Source organism: Cryptotermes secundus, unplaced genomic scaffold, assembly GCF_002891405.2.
Source record: "Cryptotermes secundus unplaced genomic scaffold, Csec_1.0 scaffold218, whole genome shotgun sequence".
Lineage (NCBI taxonomy): Eukaryota > Metazoa > Arthropoda > Insecta > Blattodea > Kalotermitidae > Cryptotermes > Cryptotermes secundus.
Genome location: NW_019733320.1, coordinates 456,532 through 478,815, shown reverse-complemented (window position 1 = coordinate 478,815; position 22,284 = coordinate 456,532). Strand labels below are relative to the sequence as shown.

The 22,284-nt window shown below is 45.7% G+C and overlaps 1 protein-coding gene across 1 annotated transcript in view; it reads right to left on the bottom strand.

Moving 5' to 3' along the window:
- Positions 1–21,483, bottom strand: part of LOC111867915 — a 53,557-nt gene extending 32,074 nt beyond the window's left edge. The window contains exon 1 of the mRNA XM_023858135.2: positions 21,362–21,483. The gene's annotated coding sequence lies outside the window, so the exon portion shown is untranslated. The remainder of the gene's footprint in view (positions 1–21,361) is intronic.
- Between the last annotated feature and the right edge of the window lie 801 nt (positions 21,484–22,284).

Here is a 22,284-nt window from a genome sequence, read left to right as displayed (position 1 = left end):
GTACCAGCCCCAGATGATATGTGAGGGTGATTCTGGAGCAATTGGTGGAATGAAGATTGGCAGGGGAAACCGAAGTACTCGGAGAAAACCTGCGCCAGCGCCACTTCGTCCACCACAAATCCCATTTGACCAGACCCGGGATCGAACCCGAGCCGCCGCGGTGGGAAGTCAGCTACTAACCGCTTGAGCTATGGCGCGGCCCTATTGAGTCCCTTAAGAAAGAGTTAACCTCAATCACTGGACCCAAGTTAGCTCTTGCTAAGGGAGCCAACAGAGTAGGTGTCTTCCCCCCCCCACCTGAGGACGTAAACAGATACAGTTTCCGAAACGTGTTTTCTGGTTTTTAGAATACCGGACGATGGGCAAAGTCCAAAAACCCGGTAAATCTGTCTTATACACCATCGTCAGAACTGTTCAGAATCTTTTCAAATGCCAATGCTCATATTCGAAAGTGGCTCAGTTCTGTCTCTCATGCTACACAGTACGTACCGCTTCCGTTTCCCTCATTACGCTCCTGAAGACATCCAGTGGTACCATCATCATTCTTTGTCGGCCTAGCGCTCTGCCACTGTTTCAGTACAGTCTGACGCGGTCATGGCCTGATCCCAGAGACGTGTCTAGCTCCGTATCTCAGAGCGTCCTACAGAATATCCTGATGCCAAAGAATGGTTCGTCATGGCTTATGCTGCTTCACGGCGCTCGATGACCAGATTCAGAAAGGGCACATACCACTCACACCGGATGTTATGAAGAAGGCAGATGTCGCAGTGTTGAGATCTTTATCATGGATACCAATCTGGCTGTTAGCCATGTTTCAACCCCCCATTAAGTTGTGAATAAACTGGAGTTCATTAGAGACGTAAATACTGTAGACGGGATTGTCATTGCCGCTTATGGAACGCTGCGTCACATGTCTACATGGAGTGGGTGTCCGGTAATTGCAGACGACTCTTCGAAATCACTGGTCGTTCAAACTGTGCTCATAGTCACATTAAATGAGTTAAATTTCGTTGATGAGACTATATACATAGCAATGACTTAAACGGCCCGTCCCTCTCTCGGAATTTTCTTAAAATAACCACGATGACGTAATGAAATGGTTTATTTATTATGACATTATTATGGATCCGTATATTCGCGGTGGCCAATTGTTTTGTTTTTCACCACCAGCGCGCCGCATAATGAAGCAAGCAATGAAGTGGACACGGGTCACTTTTGAACTTTACACCCGGCTATGATCGCGTAGCAACCAGGTCACCACTGACGTCGAGGGTGGTTATAGGCAACGTCGCCGATGCTGTCTCCATCTTCGCCACTGCGATCCTGAAGACTGAGGCAGTATGTAACTCCGAAGCATCAGAAACATTGGCTACATCCACACGGCGCAGAGACCTGAGAGCAGAATTAGCATCAAGAGTGAAAGCATAAAATCGTTGCCTCTACGCATTTGATATGAAAGCTTCAGCCTGAAGATGAAGACAGAAGGCTTCTCCGAAACGATGATGACAACGTTCCGACTTCACTGCGTTGTAACTCGGAAGACAATAACTTCAGCACTGTAGAAACCTCGAACTTCATATGTAGTAATTATGAAAAGCCCAGTGAATTCTGAGAGTTATGTGTCGCGGTTGGCCACTGTGCCTTTATTGGACTGAAGTTTCGCCACTAATGAACCGATTTAATCAGCTACATTCTGATTAACGAAACAAACACGTGTATACATATTCGTCCCGCCCGTTTTCCTGACGATAACCCGCAGGTTTTCGCGTCTGGAGCTAGACGTGTGGCCTCGGCAACCGTGGCAAGACCGCGTCGAATGCTGAAGTGTTATCTAACGCTTCAAGGCTACTTAACCATGCTGGCAGAAACGTCATGCCTGTTTCATGCTGGGTTATTTGCTTGGCTTACACTTCGACCCTGAAGATGGAGGCGACATGTTCCTCCGAAATGCCGGTTGATTTTCACTGAACTACACGGAGTTATATCCCTGAAGACAAAACTCTTCGTAAACACTGCTGTGCGAACCTCAAATACTACAGTTTAACCGCTATTACGGAATTTAATCGGGATCGGTTACACGGTTTGAGATGATGAAGAGGAAGGACACAGAGGCGTGACCTCCCATTGAGCGTTCATGCAAAACCAGCCCAGCAGCCGTGAAGCGCGCGACCGACTGCGTGAGATGTACAGCGGCTGTACTCTTTCACCTTAAAGTGACCTAGTTTCAGCACTTGAAATTGTTACGTGCCAGTCACACATTCCAGCGTGTTGAAGTAACCAGTCAGATTATCGCTGAAATGCTGCAAAGCGAGTCCGCGTTGTTTCCAAACTGTTTGGCAGCTGTTTCCACGTGCCCAACTCTGCCTATTTCAATACCACCAGCGACTGCGCGCTGTGGATACCAAATTATGATATCTGCATCACTAGAGTCCTTTTTTAGCCTGGGCCTGGGCCTGGACACCCAGTAGAGTTAATAACTAGGCTACTGGCTGGAGGTTCGATTCCCTGCAAGAATAGACAGGTTCCTCTTTTTCACAGCGTACATACCAGCTGTGGGGCCCACCCAGCCCCGTTCCCCAGTGTAAAAAGTACCGAGGGCTCTTTTCCCGGGATAAAGCGGTAGTCACGTGAAGCTGACCACTCATCTTCGTCCTGCCGTGGTTAAGAACATGTGCAGCTGTACCCTTATCCCATGTTTTTTTTTCATGGGTTTTAATTAATCATATGGACAATTTTGATTCGTTGTTTATTTAACGTGTGTACCAATAAAGGTAAATGTAAAGTTGTTCCTGTGCTTGAGTAGTTAAGCACCATGCCATCAAGGTGTATGGGGAATGGAGAATAGCTCCACCCCGCTCTTAACCTTCGAGTTAGGTGGAGGCGATGCCCATTAGCACAGACAGTGTGGCGTCGATTGGTAGAACGACATTAATGTTTCACACGATATTCGAACAGAACACCCCTGGAATGTGTATACAGAGCCTTACCGCTAAGCCATCCCGCTTGTTATTTCGTGGTACTATCCCAGCATCTGCCTCGAGGGACTTAAAAGAACTACGGTCGGGGTAGCTAGTCTCCGGATCGAGTTTCGAAACCGGGGCCCCGAGACATAATCTTCATCGAATTTCTTGAGCAGACGAGTGCCTGGCGACTACAGAAACAAACCCTCGCTTTTACACGCCGTTGGCAATGGAGGCACGGTTCACGAGAGCTTAGTCAGCAGCCATACTGCGACACACGGCGCCTGTCGCGCAGTCGCACTGTGGCAGTGACAAAAGACTCGTCTTGTTGAGACAACAGTTTCCCCAGTTAAGCATGCAGATTGCAATGGCGTGAGGTCATTCGTTCAAGGTACATTCCACGAGACGGGCTAGCAGAGACGTAATACGAGATACGGCTCTTTCTCTCTCTCTCTCTCTCTGAGTGTCCTGCAAATTGCTGGTAATTAGTCCAGTAATGCCACTGGTTCAAATCTTAACTACCGGTTAATCTACAGCATCTCCCGTTGCAACGTTAAACAATAAGTTATGGGAAGAAGTAATCGTCTATTTTCCTTTGATACAACGTAGACCGCAGAGAAAACGACGCGTCCAAGAATTGTTCTAGTGTTGTGTGTGTGTGTATTCGTTGCTGTGGTAACGTTTTTCGTGAGGCGTCGCCTAGTAAGGATACGGGAATACGCATACAGACACACAGACTGATGGGAGGGATTTATGAAGCACGCCGTTAAGATGTGCTCACGTGACACGATGTACATACGAAGTTTCATAAAGATTGGGTCAGGCGCTCAAAAGTTAACAAGGGGAAACACAGATCTCATGGTGATCGCATAAACCTACTTTTTTTTTCAAAGTAAGAAAAGTAGGCCAGAAACGCTGCATTTTGCCCACAGAGTGTATTTATATGTTTCATACGATTTTCAGCTTTAAACAGTTGATATATGTACTGGAGACGCGGTTAGTTTTCTGTGCGGTAGGAACTGAATTTTAAGCTACTTTTGCACGAGGTAAATCGAACAAGTCGGCTTAAGGGTTGACGCTGTGTAGACTTGTATTACAGAGGTACTTTTGGAATCTCGGCTGGACCATAGGCTATATATCGTACCTGAGGTTTCTGAGGTTTTCCTCAGACCTCCAAGGAACATTCCGGAATAGTAACTTAAATTTGGGCACGGTAGCTTCCTTCCCCATCATTTCAAATTTGATATTCACCCACCACTCAGACTTTCGATGCTATATAGTCTTCACTTAGGCGTCGGAAGAGGTCACTGTATACAGCGACGGACTAAGGCTGGACGGCAAGCGAATCGGTGTTCGATTCCTGGCAGGGGCAAGAGATTTGTCTATTCTCCACACCGCCCAGACTAGTTATAGGGCCTATCTAGCCTTCTGTGCACTGGACACCGGGGGATTTTTTCCTAGGTAAAGCGACCGGGGCGTGCAGCTGACTGCTCCACGTCTATCAAGTGCCGAGTTCAAGAATACATGGAGCTATACCTTCGCTTCCCCGTACGTCCGCGTGTCATAATGCTTAATTAAGGACAGAAATACTTTACCTTTTAGTATTACTCGTACCTTGCAGGGACTGCCGCAGTCCGACAGCTGGCATAAAACGGTTAAACGAAATCGTGAATCGTAAAAGCAACTTTCTCGTTTAATTCATTTGTAAATAATACAAAGTATAGTGTCACGTGTTTAGGGGTGCGTGACTTACATACGGGTTTTGGGTTGATGCCCGGATTTTACTGCACACTTATACACTCAGTTCGTAACAAGTTAATACAGCTCTATCGCTATCTACACACTTTACAGTTCACTGCTGCAAACACTAGTGCCATCACCCTATTACTGTCGCCACTGCCCGTTTCCTGGCAACGGATTTTAAGGCAGTAACTGTACCAGTCTCACTGCAATTGCAGCACACACGTCTTCTTTGCACAGTCTAAATTATTTAGTCATCTTCGACTGCCGTCTCAGGGGATTCACATTGCGACTGACGGTCAGTCAGTCAGATATTTATTACTGTATGACGGTTACGGTCTTGTTTATATGGGGCGTCCTCTCTGACGAGAGGGCGGGGCTGTCTTTTGTATATGCTGCTGGCCCTTTAATTCTCAGTCAAGTCAAGTCAAAGGCACGGTCAGTCAGTCAGTAAGTCTTGGTGTCGAGCCCCGTCTGGGGCTCATGACCAGATATTATTACCGTTTCACAGTTACGGTCGTCTTTCTGTGGGGCGCCTTCTCTGACGAGAGGATGGGTCTGTCTTTTGTATATGCTGCTGGCTCTTGCCAGCGCAGTCTTACTCGGGTCCGAGTCCCTTGGGACTCGCGACCATATTTTACTGTCTCAGAATTGAGACTTTCCTTTCGTCGCCTCCTACGACTCGCAGGGTCACGGAGCGATAGATAGATCCTCTGGGTTATGATGCTTTGTTCTTCGGGTTGCATAGCGGAAGAAAGTAGTACTCTAGTACAGGGTGTTTTTTAATAAAATTGACGCGTTCACGGCTCGGCGCTTCACCGTTACCGGCGCACCGGCGGCCGCGAAACGCACGCAAATTTTGCCGGTGACTCAGCATGCCGATAACATTTGGAATGAAGGAAAGTTCCTTGTTCAACAGATCACAGGAGATGTTGAAAACACTGTCTCTCTACAGGGAAATACTTTCGCAATTAATTGTTTAGTTAAAAGCACACGTACAGCAATGGCCAGTAGATTAAAATGTCCCTGTATTAATGCTTCATTTTTTACTTCGTGAAATTCGCTTGACGGAAAGACTGGAAAGTCTGGAGGGCGAAGCGTATGTGATGTGGTCCGTAGTGACTTGAATGCTCCATGTTTTCAAGACACAGAGTTACTGATACCGAAACCCCATATTTCTTCATACTCAAGTTTGGGGTCCAAGGGTCGTTTGTTAACTTCACTTGCGGGATTTCAGTTACACCTGAGACGCAGAGAGAAGGAAGACCTATGCGTGTCGTATGTTGCGTCTTAGGTCTATTAATCCCACACGCTTTTATTTTTATTAGACCTCTTCCGCTGTATTCAGGTTTCTTCGAAGACACCTGCATTAGGTTGAGAAAATCTATTTTGAATATTTTGTAGACATTTACAAACATAAAGCCTGAAGGGTACTATAAATTATTAAAGGTAAAAAAAGTAAAGCTATCCCTGTAACAGGCCGTGGAGGCTCATAGGATTGTGAGACGTTGAGGCTCCCACATTTTTCTAGACAATCGGCTCACACATGGCGGTGAGGTTGTCAGCCTTACGCGCCGGCCGCCCTTTACCGCCCAGGAAGATTCATTATTTAGTTAAAACTGATGTCACTTTACATATTGTGTTGCAGCCGACGTTTGGGGTAGTGTCGTGAATCGTATTCCGTTTATAAAACAGTGCAGATAAGAGTATGTTTTGTAGTACGTAATATGTGTGGAAATAAGGGTGAAATCTACAGGATATGACTTCCGAGTCAGATTGCTGCCCTCATAGTGACGCATCTCCAAGATGTTTGGAGGGGTACCTATTTCGGTTCATTTCACGTTGAGCAGTTTCTATAGCAGGTTACGTATGGCCACAGAGGTCTCCTGTTCTCCTAGTAGTCTCAATATTTACGACTCCGTCCAAGATTGTCAGCTGCATTTTTTCATAGCCTGACAGATCGCAGTTGTCTATCGATAAGTACAGCGGTTCCTTCGTGTTTCAAGAGGCTCTTCATTTGCCCTGCGAGCATAGGGACCTCCGGTGAGCCAGTTTCATTACGCATAATTTCTACGAAGTGTAAAGGTAAAGGTAAAGCTATCCCTGTAACAGGCCGTGGAGACCCGTGGAGCTCTACGTGCCGGCCGCCCTTTACCCCCAGGAATATTCCAAGAAAATTCCTGGTACTCATTTCTGTTAGAGGCTGAGTCGACCCCAGGGCCACAGTGCGGCTGGAAGGATTAGGTAAATTGAAAAAAAAAATCCAGTGACCTCATCGGGATTCAATCCCACGACCTTCCGGCTTGTAGCACAGTGCCTCAACCAACTACGCTACCGCGTGCCCCCTCTACGAAGTGTAGGTCTGTAAAATTAAAAACGTCAACGGGAATTTCTCTTAATGGAGCGCGGGCAGCTCAGTCAGTATAGTGACTATGCTTCGGGCTGGACTACCAGGGAATAGGGACTCTATTCCCCACAGGAGCAGAGACGTCTTTGCCACGGCGTCAAAGCCGGTACTGGGGCCAACCCAGCGTCCTGTTCGATGGACGCTCTTTTATTAGGGGTAAAGCAGTCGAAGCGTGAATCTGATCACTTGTCTTTATCTAGTGCTGAGGTTACTACTGTATGAAACTAGTGATCCTACCTCCGACTTATCCCACATGTTAATGTCATGGTGACTAATAACGCACAAGGACATTTTTCCCTTTCTACTGCTCGTGGTTCATGGCGTTATCTGATGCCCTCTACACTGCAACCAATGCCAAGCTACCGTTAGCTATCATAACTCTTCCTCAGTCTCTGCAGGTAAATACCGCGATTGTAAAAGTTTGGTCACGACCGCTTCCTTCCCCATCCTTTCTAATTCATTACTCAGTATTATCCGACAATTTTACGCTATGTACAATACTGACAGCCTCCTCGAGAATACTGCCTTATCGTGGAACGGTTTGCGTGCCCCAGTGACAAGGAGAGCTATGTTGACGGGAGCGTAAGCTTTTGCTAGGGCCACTCGTTAGACGAAACGTATTCCCCTGACCTTCAGATTGGGGGTTGGACGTGGGGACAGCAACACAACATCGGAAATATTTACTGTTACGAAACCTTCGTAGAACTGTGGGGGGCACGCGGTAGCGTGGTTGGTTGAGGCACTATGCTACAAGCCGGAAGGGCGTGGGATCAAATCCCGATGCGGTCATTGGATTTTTCAATTTACCTAATCCTTTCAACCGCACTATGGGCCTGGGGTCGACTCAGCCTCTAACAAAAATTAATGTCAGGACTGGGCGGTAAAGAGCGACCGGCGCGTAATTCTGAAAACCTTACCGCCATCTTTGAGTCGATTGTCTAGATCAGTGTTTCCCAACCTGTGGTCCGCGGACCCCTGGGGGTCCGCGAGTAATTCAAAAGGGGTCCGCGGGATAGTTTATTTTCATTAAACTTTATCTTATCATGTTCCTCACACCTGGGATATTTGCAATGTATATCTCAGGCTCTAGAGGCCCATGGTTGAAGTAAAATTTAACGGGACTGTTGGTACCGTTACTTCTTCCCTTTGTAAAGCAGAGGTGAATAACCAACGATTTGTGTAGCTTTTTCCAAGGACATTTTCTTTTGGTCTGCCCATTGCATCTCAGACCCGTGTTTCAGGGTGGACTGCTGTCCTAGTACCTGCTGTCCGACCATTCTCCCCTCCTCCCCCACCAAATCCATCCCTCTTTGGTTGGGAATAAACCTGGGACCATTGACCACGTTTCTTATTCATTTCAGTGGCAGAGCGAACAACCCGTGTTTCTTTAGTTTTTGTGCAGTGAATTTTTATAATATTATACAAGTGTGTTTTTCTCGGTGTAATATTCAGTTTTTCTGCTTTTGTTCAAATAATTGAGTTCACAACGAAACTTCTGATTTTCAGTTTGTTCACGATCTTATTTAGATATGGATCGGTGGTTAAAGTGTGGATCATTGAAACGTAAGACAGACGATAATCCGAGTGGATCTAGTGTTGTCGAAAATAGTACCAGGGCAGATAAAGTTCCTTCCCTCAAAAAATCACGCAAATATTGTCCATCTTATTTGCAAATGGGATTTTCCGTTCTGAATAAAGACGGCGAAGACAGACCACAGTGTGTTCTTTGTTGCGAAGTGTTATCGAATGAATCTATGAAGCCGTCGAAGTTGAGACGCCACCTTGAAACGAAACATGGCGAATCAGTTAATAAGCCAATAGAATATTTTCAAAATAAGAAACTGCAACTTTGTGGTTCACAGAATTTAGTTAAGGACATTGTATGTGGAACGAAAAATGAAAAGGCTGTTCTTGCCTCTTACGAAGTCGCCCTTCTGATCGCTAGAAATGGACAACGCCATACAATCGGGGAAGATTTAATTTTGCCTGCTACAAAAACGATAACAAAGAACTTGTTTAGTGAAAAACATGCCAACGAGGTGTCTCTAATATCGTTATCTGACAATACTGTGAAAAGAAGAATCGACGAGATGGCTCAAAATGTGAAAGATATTTTGCTAGAACGGTTACGTCATAGTGAATATTTTGCGTTGCAGTTGGATGAAAGCCACGATATTTCAAATAATGCTAATTTGGTAGCTTTGGTGCGATATGAACACGAAAATAAAGTTTGTGAAGATTTTTTGTTCTGTGAATCGTTACCTCTTAATACAACTGCTGAAGCCCTTTTCAAAGTTGTCAATGACTTCATAACTACAAATACACTTCAATGGGAAAAATGTGTAGGTATCAGCACAGATGGTGCTCAGGCAATGTCGGGAATACATAATGGTTTGGTCGCACGTATCCAGAAAGTCGCACCTCTTGTTAAATGGACACATTGTTGCATACACCGCGAAGTATTAGCTGCACGCCGTATGCCCTCCAAAATGAAAATCGTTCTAGACGAGGCAGTAAAAATTGTCAATTTTATTAAAGCCCGTCCTCTTAACAGCCGATTATTTTCTGCGCTTTGTAATGAAATGGGAAGTGATCACGAACACTTATTATTGCACTCAGAAATCCGATGGCTGTCCCGGGGTAAGGTTTTGACGCGGTTGCTTGAGCTTCGAGACGAAGTAAGGTTGTTCCTCATAAACTCTAAATTTCAGTTAACACACTATTTAAATGATTTCGCATGGCTCTCCTCTCTTGCTTACTTGGCGGACATTTTTAACATCTTGAATACTCTTAACTCGAGCCTTCAAGGTACATCTGTCACCGTGTTTTCTGTGCAAGACAAGATAGAGGCAACAATCAAGAAGTTAAATTTGTGGTGCAGCCGTATCGAGAAAGGAAAATACGATTCCTTTCACATGCTGAGTGATTTCATTGATTCCAGTGAACAACCCCTTTCTAGTGATGTTGCTGAAAGTATGATTGAACATATGAGGTCATTGGCGTCTCAACTACGTCTGTATTTTCCGTTTGGTCTTGAAAATAACGACTGGATGAAAAATCCCTTTGTAGACTCTGAATTTGAACTTCCTTCTGCCGAGGAAGAGCAACTTATCGAGCTGTCCTGTGATTCGACGTTCAAATTGCTGTTTCCTTCGTTACCGTTACTGGAGTTTTGGTTCCAAGCTAGGTCTGTTTACCCTGAAATTTCCAAAAGGGCTGTAAGACATCTGTTGCCATTTCCCACTACATATCTGTGCGAGACAACATTTTCTCATCTTGTACACATGAAAAACAGATATAGGAACAGACTTAACGTGGAGCCAGATCTACGTCTGAAATTATCCAGTTTTGATCCTGACATTCGAAAGTTGACGTCTGAAAAACAGCACCAGCCATCACATTAGGTGAGTGTTAAATTCATAATATTACGCCTAATTGATATGTTCGTAATCTTCCGAATATCTCCATTTATAACAGCATTTTATTGTCATAAATGACACATTTAGTGTTGCAACATTTTAAGTTACTGCTTCATTTTTATGATATGTACTCGTAAAATTTAAAAATCTCCATTTTGGGTTTTATGGTGGCCGCGGTGAATTAACATTCGGTACAGGGGGTCCGCGGCATCAAAAAGGTTGGGAAACACTGGTCTAGATGATGTTGGAGCCTCAACGTCTCAGAACCCTCTGGGCCTCCACGGCCTGTTACAGGGATAGCTTTACTTTTTTTTTACCGGAGAACTGAGGAGGAGACCGAGACCGACATATGGTTGTAGCATCAGCAAAGAAGAAGAAGAAGGAGGATGAGGATGATGAGGAGGAGGTGAACTGACAGCGAAGATAAAAATGAACTCATATAAATCAGCCACTCCCGGGCTGAGAATCCCTGATGTCATATACTATATGTGTAACCCGAACCACTTTTAGAGGACTAAACGTAGATTGACCCGAGGAGTTTAAATCGATTTGTACGGATGTGCTGAACTTCAGCTTGCAGCTTGCCAACAGCGCCTGGGGTCTTCCTATACTTGGCCTGCTTCTCGCACGGCCAGTCTCTGCAGACATTTGGCGTCTCTCGTCAAGAGTTCGCAGTTCTGCAGTATCTCATCGGGGTTCACACTCCGCGCTGCTATTGCTACCCTTCCACTCGTCAACGCCCCATGCCGGTTGTGGGTTACCTCACGGCGCTGTCAGTGTTCGGCTCTCACAGTAAGACGGATGGTGAATGATGAATTGGAGTGGACGGCGTGCAATGGACTCTGGCCTAATCGAGGTACTGTCCCGAATAAAACCACTGATATTCTGGCCGAGTTTAGAACCCCCTGATTACAAGCTTCGGATGGTACCGGTATACCAACCTGGTCATCCCAGCTGTTACCCATACATGTGACAAGGATATGAACCCAGGAGAGTCCTGTACGAAAGCAGTTACAGAAAAACTTGGAGGGGCGAACAGTGTTCATAGCGAGGATTCCGTGAAGCAGCAAGAAATTTTCTCTACAGCGTCCAGACCAGCTCTGGGCACTACCCAGCTTCTTATATAGTGGGTATCGGGGGGCATCTTCCGCCTGGAGTAAAGCGGCCATGGCGTGAAGCTGACTACTCACTTCCATCTACTGTCGCAGTTAAGAATGCGTCTTCATGGTGACTTTACCGTTTATTGTTTCCAGGATTAAGCAATAACAATAATGCGCTCCATGTGCCAGTGTTCTGCAAGCGGGACCGGGGTGGTCCCATGCTGGTCTGTGCCCTGTATCTCAGAGAAAATGAAGTCAATGTAATTTTCTAAATTTTATATACTTTTCGTAGTCTGTTACATAAAGGTAAAAAGCTAAAGCGGCCCTGTGATTAAGTAATTAAGCACCACGAAGACGTATTTGGGATGGAATGTATAGCTCCACCGTTACTTGACTTCGGCACTAAACAGGCTGAACTGTCAGCTTCACGCCCCGGCCTCTTTACCCGAAGGGAAAGAGCTCCTGGTACACACTGTATAGGAGACTGGGGTGGACCCTAGAACCAGTCTGGACGCTCTGGAGGAGAGAAAACTTTCCTGCCCCAACCGAGAACCGAACCTTGGCCATGCGTCCCATAGTCTTTCCTTATACTGACTGATCTATCCTAGAAATTTATTTATTTAGTTTTGTCTCTGCTAGTGTGATTTAAATTTGAGAAGCTCAGAGAATCATACGAGGGAGAGTCAGTAAAGAGGTCACAGATGAAGTAAAACAGCTGTAATGGAAGTATTAGGTTTGCCATGTGTATCACTAGGTAGCAGCACAGTCCATGTTCATGGCAATCTAGGTAGCAGACGTGCGTGAGTATGTTCAGAGGCTGGTTTCAGTACTCAAAATGGCGGCCGCGCTTGATGAGTATACTACCGAAGAACGAATTTCTGTTGTGTGTTTTCTTTTTTGTGGGGGTAAACACTAAATGCAAAGGATATACAGAAAGAATTGTTTCCTGTTTACGGTGGGAAGTGTTTGTCACGCAAAGCGGTTCACAACTGTGTGACCACGTTCCGCTGATGATGTTGGAAACGGAGGTGCTGGAGTGGCTGAGACAACAGAAGACTTCTATGCTGCTATGGAGCAAGTGTATCAGTGTTGGTGGAGGATATGTCGAAAATAAATGTTTTCTTTTTTTCCCCAAGGTTCGAGTATCACGTGTTTTACGTTCTATATCCGTTTATGACATATTTATTGACTCTCCCTCGTATGACATATTTTCCGCTCGAACGGTGGCATGGGAAAAATTATTTTTTTCTCTCACAATGTTCTATACCGTCCAGGGGCTCCGCGAAGTAAAAAAAAAAAAAGTCTGCAAACTGCTGTCACAAGAGGTGGTCTTCTTTACGGGAGTAGCATGAACGTGAATACATTCATGGTGGACAGTCTGTCACATGATAGCCTTCGAGAGTCTTATGCTTCTATGGTTTCACGTCCTTCCCTCTTTATACCATCGTGCCGTTATGGACTCTACAGGGCGTATTATTTTTCTGGTAATTCTGCTTTGTTTACAGTGTTGTTAATTTACACTAGTCTAGTAGCTCAGCCAGGGCACGCGGTAGCTACAAGCCGGAAAGTTGCGGGTTCGACTCCCGATGAGGTCACTGGATTCTTTTCAATTGACCTACTCCTTCCAGCCGCACTATGGCCCTGGGGTCGACTCAGCTTCTAACAGAAATGAGTACCAGGAATCTTCCTGGGCGTAAAGCGCGGCCTGCGCGTAAGGCTGAAAACCTCACCGCCATCTGTGAGTCGATTGTCTAGAAAATGTGGGAGCCTCGACGTCTCACAACCCTATGGGCCTCCACGGCCCGCTACAGGGGTAGTTTTACTTAGCTTGGCAGCTCAGTCTCGCCGGGTTCAACTGACTCATTACAGCAAGAGGCTTGGAAGTCACAAATCGTGAATATTCGCGTTTTGCAGGATTTGAATGCAACTCCTTCAAGTAATAACTCCTAAATCAAAGAACCGTTATTGCTTTGACCAATTGAACTTGTTTTAACAACAAAATGACAGTAGGTTAGCATGGCGGTAATGCTCTAGACTCTGCAATTCGGAGGTGCTCGGGTCGAGTCTCGGCCGATACACCGATTACACTCTTCATGGCTTCCCCGCATCCCTCCAGGTAGATTCCAAGATGGCACCTTGACTTACGTCACTTTTGCTTCCTTCCAAATTCCTTCCCATTCATCTGTCAGCCTACCATTTGACGCAATATAATCTAGCTACTGACAGTGTCGTTAAATAACCAACAAAAACAAACGCCTGTCGGGTTTGATCGTAACTGGAGAGCTCTTGAGCACACGTGGTTTGCGTTGAAATAAAACCAACAAATGTGGTAAACATTTAAACTGCCTTTAAACGTGGGGGTGAAAGCGTTTACTTCCGGGGAGGAACTCCCTTCGCGTGGTGGTGTTTACCGCGTTTGTATGGTTCACGCAGTCTTTAAGAACAGAGGAAATGTATTCCCGTAAAAGTCTGCCCAGTAATTTACATACCGCAGTATCCAACGTGAGTTTAAAACCATTTGGGGGGTTTCCACTTCTGTAGTGACAAACTGGTAAGCTATCAGGTTCAAAGTCAGTAATGTCTGTTTCTTAGTTTAATACATATAATATCAATGTAACGGTTAGATGAGAGATCTGAAATTACGTGATTTTGGGTTACCATGGCAACGAATTTTCGAACATTAATAGGCTGAATCAGCATAAGTTACACAGTAGGTCATGAACGAAAGGGAAATCTTTTGAGTGTATCCTGTCTGTTTTGTAAGGTCAGATCCTGCCCTATCCTTAGTAGCTCCTGCTACAACGGGAGTCTGGTCACTTGAACGGTTGTATGCTTGACCGCTGCCAGGTTTAAACCTCTTATATTTCCTGGACTTGACTATGGTTGGCTTCTCCTTATACAGCCTCAGGTCCTACCACAGCACAGAAAACATCCGTTGCCCAGCAGTGGATACACGCGAACCATATAGAAAACACCTCTTACGACACTGGTACCTCTGTTGTTTTAGAGCACCTTTGCATAACACCGGAAATTATCCGAGTGTTGCGTACGTATTCGTTGCCGCGGGAATGTGTTTACCGAGTCGTTGCCTAGAACTAGGTCTACATGTCACATTACTTTTAAGCAGATACGTGAAGTGTGGATAGTGGCTGGGTGCCATACACGTCTTCAGAAGCGCAATGGAAACTCAAGATAGTCGCTATAAACGTGTTCAGGATCCGTGTGTTACACAGACATGTGCCGAAGAATGGCCAGCGAAAGTCTGATAAACAACATCGGATACAGAACGCTAAATAAGATACAGTTTCTATGGTCTGTGCATAGTTATTTTCGGACTCACACACCAAATCGTATAAACAGACCCCTCCCCCTTGTGCCCTCCTTCGCCCCTTCACTCTTGTGTACGTAGTATCGGGAACGTCAAGACGTCAAACTTGTCAGTACAGCTATTATTTCTTTTATTGCTAGTGGGGTGGGACTAAGTCCCTTGTACTGCGGCCACTTCTGGCCTGTTGTACCAGCCCCAGATGATAGGTGAGGGTGATTGTGGAGCAATTGGTGGAATGAAGATTGGCAGGGGAAACCGAAGTACTCGGAGTAAACCTGCCCCAGCGCCACTTTGTCCACCACAAATCCCACTTGACCAGACCCGGGATCGAACCCGGGCCGCCGCGGTGGGAAGCCAGCGACTAACCGCTTGAGCTATGGCGCGGCCTGACTGTATAGCTAAGGGAACGAACGAGCAGGCTGTCTCAGCGGTAACGCTGTAGATTGCATTCACCATCCGACGATATGTAATCATTGACAGGGTGGTAAAATACTTCCCCCCCCCGGCCAAAGTAAAGACGCGAGACGTAATACCTGAAATTTTCATGGAGTTGTAGCCTCTTGGTTGACAAACTGTACTCTGGTAGATCAGACAAACATACGACCTCCATCTTTAGGGTATATAATATTTGAGGTTTTCGTAGATGAGAAGATTCATATTGTAGGATTCTGGGTGGACATCACGCCCTCAGGTATGTGGTTACCGACGATACGTAGAACATGCTGCCTCTACCCTGAAGATGGAGACGATATTTTCCTCCGAAACATCAGTAAGCACCTAAGATCACTATATATAGATATTGTACCATGTTTATTTGTGGTTTACTTAACGATTCGTTCAGTGTCTGTAGCATCGACTGGTAGGATAACGGATGAATTGGAAAGATTTGGCAGGAAGGGGGCAGTGGCCTAATCTAGTACCTATTCCAACATACGACCGAAAGGACTGAGGAGAACCACGAACAAGCTCAGAATAGCCGACGTCCCGGTCGAGATACGAACTAAGCACTCCGTGAATACGTGCCTAGAACGTTACGGCTAGCCAGCCCACTCAGCACGTCATTAAATTTACTTCAAGTATGTGTGGTCTATGAAGTTTGGTGTGGGTGTGAAACCTGGTCTCTGACATTAAGGGAGGAACGTAGACTGAGGGCGTTTGAGAGCAGGGTGTTGAGGAGAATATTTGGACCGAAGAGGGATGAAGTGCCAGGAGGTTGGAAAAAACTGCATAATGAGGAGCTTCATAACTTGTACTCCTCGCCAAATATAGTTAATGAAAAAGATAAAGTTATCCCTGTAACAGGCCGTGGAGGCCCATAGGGTTGTGAGATGTTGAGGCTTCCACATTTGATACACTATGGGCTCATATATAGCGTTGAGACTGTCAGCCTTACGCCCCGGCCGCTCGTTACGCCCAGGAATATTCCTGGTACTCATTTCTGTTAGAGGCTCAGTCGACCCTAGGGCCATAGTGCGGCTGGAAGGATTAGATTAAATGAAAAATCCAATTACCTCATCAGGAATCGAACCCGCGACCTTCCGACTTGTAGCATTGTGCAACTACGCTACTGCGTGCCCCTTCGCGCCAAGTAAAATTAGAATGATCAATTCAAGGAGCATGAGATGAGGGCATGTAGCACGCATGAGGGCGAAAAGGATTTCATATAGGATTTTGGTGGGAAAGCCATGAGGAAAGAGACTGCTAGAAATAGCTAGATGTAGTGGGAAATAATATTAAAATGGATCTTACGGAAATAGGATGGGATAGACTACATTGTGATGGCTCAGGATAGGAACCAGTGGAGGGCTCTCGTAAACACGATAATGAACCTTCGGGTTCCAGAAAATGTTGGGAAACTCCTCAGCAGCTGACTGATTGGCGGCTTCCCAAGACGGACTCAGCTCCATGGAGCGGTCATTCTGTGTTTACGTGTTTCTGCTGCACCTCGTGACGGGCTTGATGAAGCAGTATCCGGCTTTCTGCCCCGGTGCAGTCACATGGAGCCTCGCTTTGTGCTCACCATTCCACGTCAGTAGCTCGTGGCGCGACTGCATCTCTGCCTAGTTTTATTTTGGCCTAACACAAAGCACGGCTGATCCCGTCCCAAGTACGGGATACGTAATGCCTGTAGTGGGTACAATTTTCACTGAAGCTGATTATACTTTAAAGTAGCAGCTTCAGAATGAACCTAACGTGTAGCTTAATTAAATTAGTCCCGTAGAATGAGGCAGAAAATCGATGCAACTACATATACGTGTATATGCTAATATTGTCTCTACATTAACCAACCCATTAAGTAACAGGTTCTATCAGAACGCTGGCAAGGAAACGCGTCTATTAAATCTGTCACCCCTATTAAAGGGTTGGTCAACCTGTAACTGTCTACATTTACATTCGCGAGGTGCTCGGTTCGAATCTCGGGCGGGAAACCGGCTACCCTTACAGATTCATCGTACCTTTCCTCAGTCCCTGAAGGCAAATTCTGTGGAAGTGCCTCGATTATGTTACGCCCGCATCCTTCCAGATGTCTTCCCATTTGTCAGTTATATGTATCACCCGACGCTACAGTCTAGATACTGACAGCGTCACTGAGGAGCCTACGAGCGACTACTCCAGCCGTGGCAGGAACTAACAGATGTTCCATTTATGAGTTGTTTGAACTCGAGAAATTAAATTTAAATTGATACAAAAAGATAAATTTGTCCGTGTGCTTAATTCATTAGCACCACACCACAAAGGCACGCCGGAGAATGGAGGTATAAGCTCCATCATTGTTGACCTTGGCACTGGGATGAAGATGAGTGACCAGCTTCATGCTCCGGCCGCTTTACCCCGGTACCCATCGGATGGGAGGCTGGTTGGGCCTCAGAACCGGTCTGGACACTGTGGAGAAAAAATATCTTGCCCCTTCCGAGAATCAAACCTTGGCCGTCAAGCCAGTAGTCCGCCGCTATAACGACTTAGCTATCGCGGCCCTAAACTGATATAAATGTAAATAAGTTAGTAATTTGTGTGTTATGTTCGGCCTTCTACAGCAGGCTCTCAACAGGGTTAGACGCAACTGTCTTATTCAGTCGCCACTTGTTAAGTACCTACCATTTATTACTAGTTGCAGTGGAGGAAACAAACCCAAAACGGGGACTCTGGATGGCTGTGTTGCGCAAGGCAATCGAGGTCATCAGATTAAGGGCGGTCTCCCCGCATGGGGGTTGTGCGTCGGTCAGATTATAGCCCTCAGTTTCGCTTACGTAACGCTCGAACAGAACTTCGCAATACTGCGTTTTGGGACCCTATCGGTACACGAAGTGGCACTAGTGATACTATCACCTGCTAAATTCGTGCGTCTGGGTAGCTTCCAGTGGCACAACATACAGAATTTCGTGAAAATCGGCCAGTTTATGCAGAAGTTGGTTGGCGCGCACACACCCACACATTTTGAATGGCGCATCGCCATCAGAGAGTAACGAATATCGTTACGTCATCATCAGGAGGTTACTTCGTTGCAGGTTAAATTCTCGACGAGAACCAAAGTCGGGGTACGGGAGACGGGTTGAACTCTACAAGAATTCTCTTCCACAAGGCTTCCCTACTCAAGGTGCGCTGCACCGCCACATATACAGCATATTTAGCCTACCTTTCTTATTTTGAAACAATAAAAAAATGCGTATGAGGTCGCCCTGCTGTCTGTCTGTCTGTGTCTGTTCATCCCTCCCTGATTTTTAGTCCTCTATCGCTTATGGATTCTCCTTGCTGTCTGTCTCTCTTGCTCCCCCCCCCCAAAAAAAATATAAAAATATGCGGTCCGTGTCCTATCTGAGGGAAGTACTTAATTAGTTCTTTACTGAACTTCCTTAAGAAAAGGAAAGCAGACTAAAACAGTTTAACATCCAGTGCAACAAACCCAACATCGCTCTTTTCGCGAATACAATAAGAACGCCCACTTCCATCTTCCACTATCATTTCTGATAACACCTGGACCCAGAGTTTCCTTTCTGTTGATGACACTTCTGCTTTATGACTCGAGGAACATGCGAAGCACCTAGTTGCCTCCATGTATGGGCTTAGAAGTGCAACGAGTCGGCCATTTCTTGGCACGATAGCAACTCCACGAAAGGAGTATTAAGTTCGCTTCGTCTGCACACATGAAACAATGCGTCAACTGTTCAACGGAGTTCCAGGAAATTTGATATTGGGAGAGCTCGTTTGTCGAGATATTCCATTTGCGGTTAAAGTCTGGCAGAATAGTGTGCACTGCATGAGGGTATGCGTCAGTTTCTGTGAGCATCTCGAACGAACGTCCGCAAATATTTTGCGCCGCGAAAAATATTTCGAACACATGACGTGGGGAAAGCGAAAAAAAACTCCGTGGCCTGTAGTCCGCAAGCGAACTATAACGACCGAGCGACCGCCGCTTGTCGGTGAGGTTAGTGCCAACTTTTACGGCTAGAGGGTGTCACGTGATCAGCGCAACAGATCCCCACGGCCGTTAATCTCGGTTTTCTAGACCGGAGCCACCAATTCCTTGAAACAGCTCCTCAGTTATCCTCATGAGGCTGTGTGGACCCCGTTCCAGACCCACTACTCAGAAAGTGTGGCAGCGCCAGAAATCGAACCCGAGACCTCTGGATCTGTAGGCAGGAACTCTGACCACTAGACCACAGAGGGGAAAATGAAGCACATATTATTTGTCCAATACAGGTATTTCTGTAAGCCTTACGGTTTTCGAGATAAGTAAACAAGGCCGGTTAGGCCATGCGAAAATTTCCAAATTTGTATGTTACGAAATCGGCGCAAAGCCATTTCATATGCTTTCCCATATACGAAAGGCCTGAACCACATTACCTTGTGAAACTGACTGTTGCTGAGCAAACCATTGTTGCTTGCTGAATACCGAACAACAATGACATCTGTTTAACAGGTAAAATTGGTTTCTACCAAATTGACATTTCACGTTTGGGCCTCATGAGCGAGCCCCGTTGGTTTCCTGAAGATACCACATGTTCAGTTTTATTTAGGCAGACAGAATCCATAAATTCCTAAAATTTAACCAGATTCTTTTTTGAACCTTTTTTTGAGAAAATCACAATTCTGTTTTGGGGCCCATGTGAAAGGCCTCTGCTTTTGCAGCTAGAATGTTCATATTCATCAGGCACCGATACAGGGAGATAAGAATGTTTAATTACCGGCTAAGAATAAAATCCGGCCAAGTGTTCACGCGCTAGCGAGGCATATGTACATTCAGACGTAAACATCGCATAGTAAAAGCCACACTTTCCTACGCAACGGGGCTCAGAACGGGTAAATCCGCCCGAGTCTCGGAAGTCGGTTTATTCACGACACTTTCTCACTGAAGCTTACAGAAGTTCCTTATTGCTGACAATAAATAAACCGTCATACTCATAATTTCTTGTACCCTGTTGTGTTAATGCCATAGATAATGTATATTGCATTCAAACCCACACAAGACAGTTTTCAGCAGATGACGTTCGTTTTCTAGAACAACACGTTTCGGCACGTGTGTGCCATCTTCAGATCTAGTTTTTAGTTACAATTATTCTGTAATGCATTCACTATAATTCACGTTAAGTACATGATAGAATAAATGTAACTAAAATACCAGACCTTAAGATTTGGCATATGCCGAAACGTGTCATGTAGACGGCAAACCACTTGCGTTCACAGGAATAACACAAATATTGTATGATTTGAGGTTCTCACAGCTGTGGTTATGAAGAGTACTATCTTCTGGGATATAACAATGTGTAGTCCGTTGAAAATCAGCCGACGTTTCGGAAGAACATATAGTCTCCATATCCCAGAAGATAGCACTCTTCAAAAGAAATAATATCTTTATGCTCTGTCGAACAAATTCATGGCTACAAGAGTACCGTAATTCGAAATTACTGTAGGGTTTCCGGACGGGCTTTTGAATTACGCTGTACATGAAAATAATTTTTAGCATATCTAAGAAAAATGTCATTACTTAAATACTTTGTAATTCGTTCTGTCTCGTGCGGCTGTTACGTGTTCACGCAATCTTGTTTCTTTTGTGGCGAGTACGATACAGCACGCGTTACGATTTTCTGTTGGCACACCATAGCAAGGTCGCAGGCCGGAGGGGGAGGGGTTCCAGTCATCTGGCCTTTCCCTGTCTTGGTTTTGAAATAAATGAAAACAGTCACAAGAAGAAAGTACGACATATTAACACACACAAAATATTTCTACTCAGAATACCGTAGGGTGATCAATTAGAGCGCTCAACGGTTTAAACTTCAGTGTATCGGCAGATTTTCTGGCTTACTCTTAAACCCTGAAAATGGAGTTAGTATATCTCTCCGAATCGTCGCTGAACGGCGCATCTTAAGTGTATTTAGCAGAGCAGCCGGTTGTCAACGTGACGTACTTACCCCCGGTTGGCACGCGCTCGCTGTGTCTTCAAGTCAGGCAGGCGTCCGCACAATTCGCGCCACTGACTGTCTCTTGCCTACCGCCCCAACGCCTCGCTCCAAGGCTCCAAGGAGCAACTCGCAACTCCTGTCCATTCGATATCTCGAGCGTAGCTCAACTCGACGTGGGTGGACGCACGCCGGTTGTAGTGGGAGTAGTGGGGGCACTGGACGCGGCCTGGGGTGGGGAGGGGGCTGCTCACATGGACACTCTGCAAGGTGCTAGGTTTGAATCTCGGCCGAGTGACCGGCTACCCTGGCCGAGATTATTCGTGGTTTTCTTCAGTCCTCGGAGGCAAATTCACGGCAGTTCCCTACATATTCTTTCCAAATCATTCATTTATACAGTACACAGTCTCGACACTGAGGGCGCCTCAATTAGTCCAAACCAGATTCTTTAATAGATAGACTTGAAAGGATTCTGACGATGGTGTATACTGTACTTCTTTTGGCTTATTTTGGACTTCACCCATCGTCCGGTATATAAAAAAGACAAAAAAAACCACAACGTTTCGGAGACTGGATCTGTCCCCGTCTCTGGTCCAGTGATTGAGACTAGCTCTTTCTAAGGGGCCCAACTGAGTAGGTTAAACCTTCCTTATACACCTGAAGACGGAGACAGATCCAGTCTCCGAAACGTTGTGTTTTTTTTGTCTTTTTTATATACCGGACGATGGGTGAAGTCCAAAATAAGCCAAAAGAAGTACAGATTCTTTAAATTTCATTATTCATCAGTCATACACTACCGCTCGACATTATGTGGCTCTACAGCCCTTTGTAGGACCTTGGCCGCTGTTTTCAGTTTCTTAATCTTTTACACAGTTGGTAGGACTCCTCGGAAAGGGGATCAGCCCGTCGCACTGCAAAAGCAATGCTAACAGGGT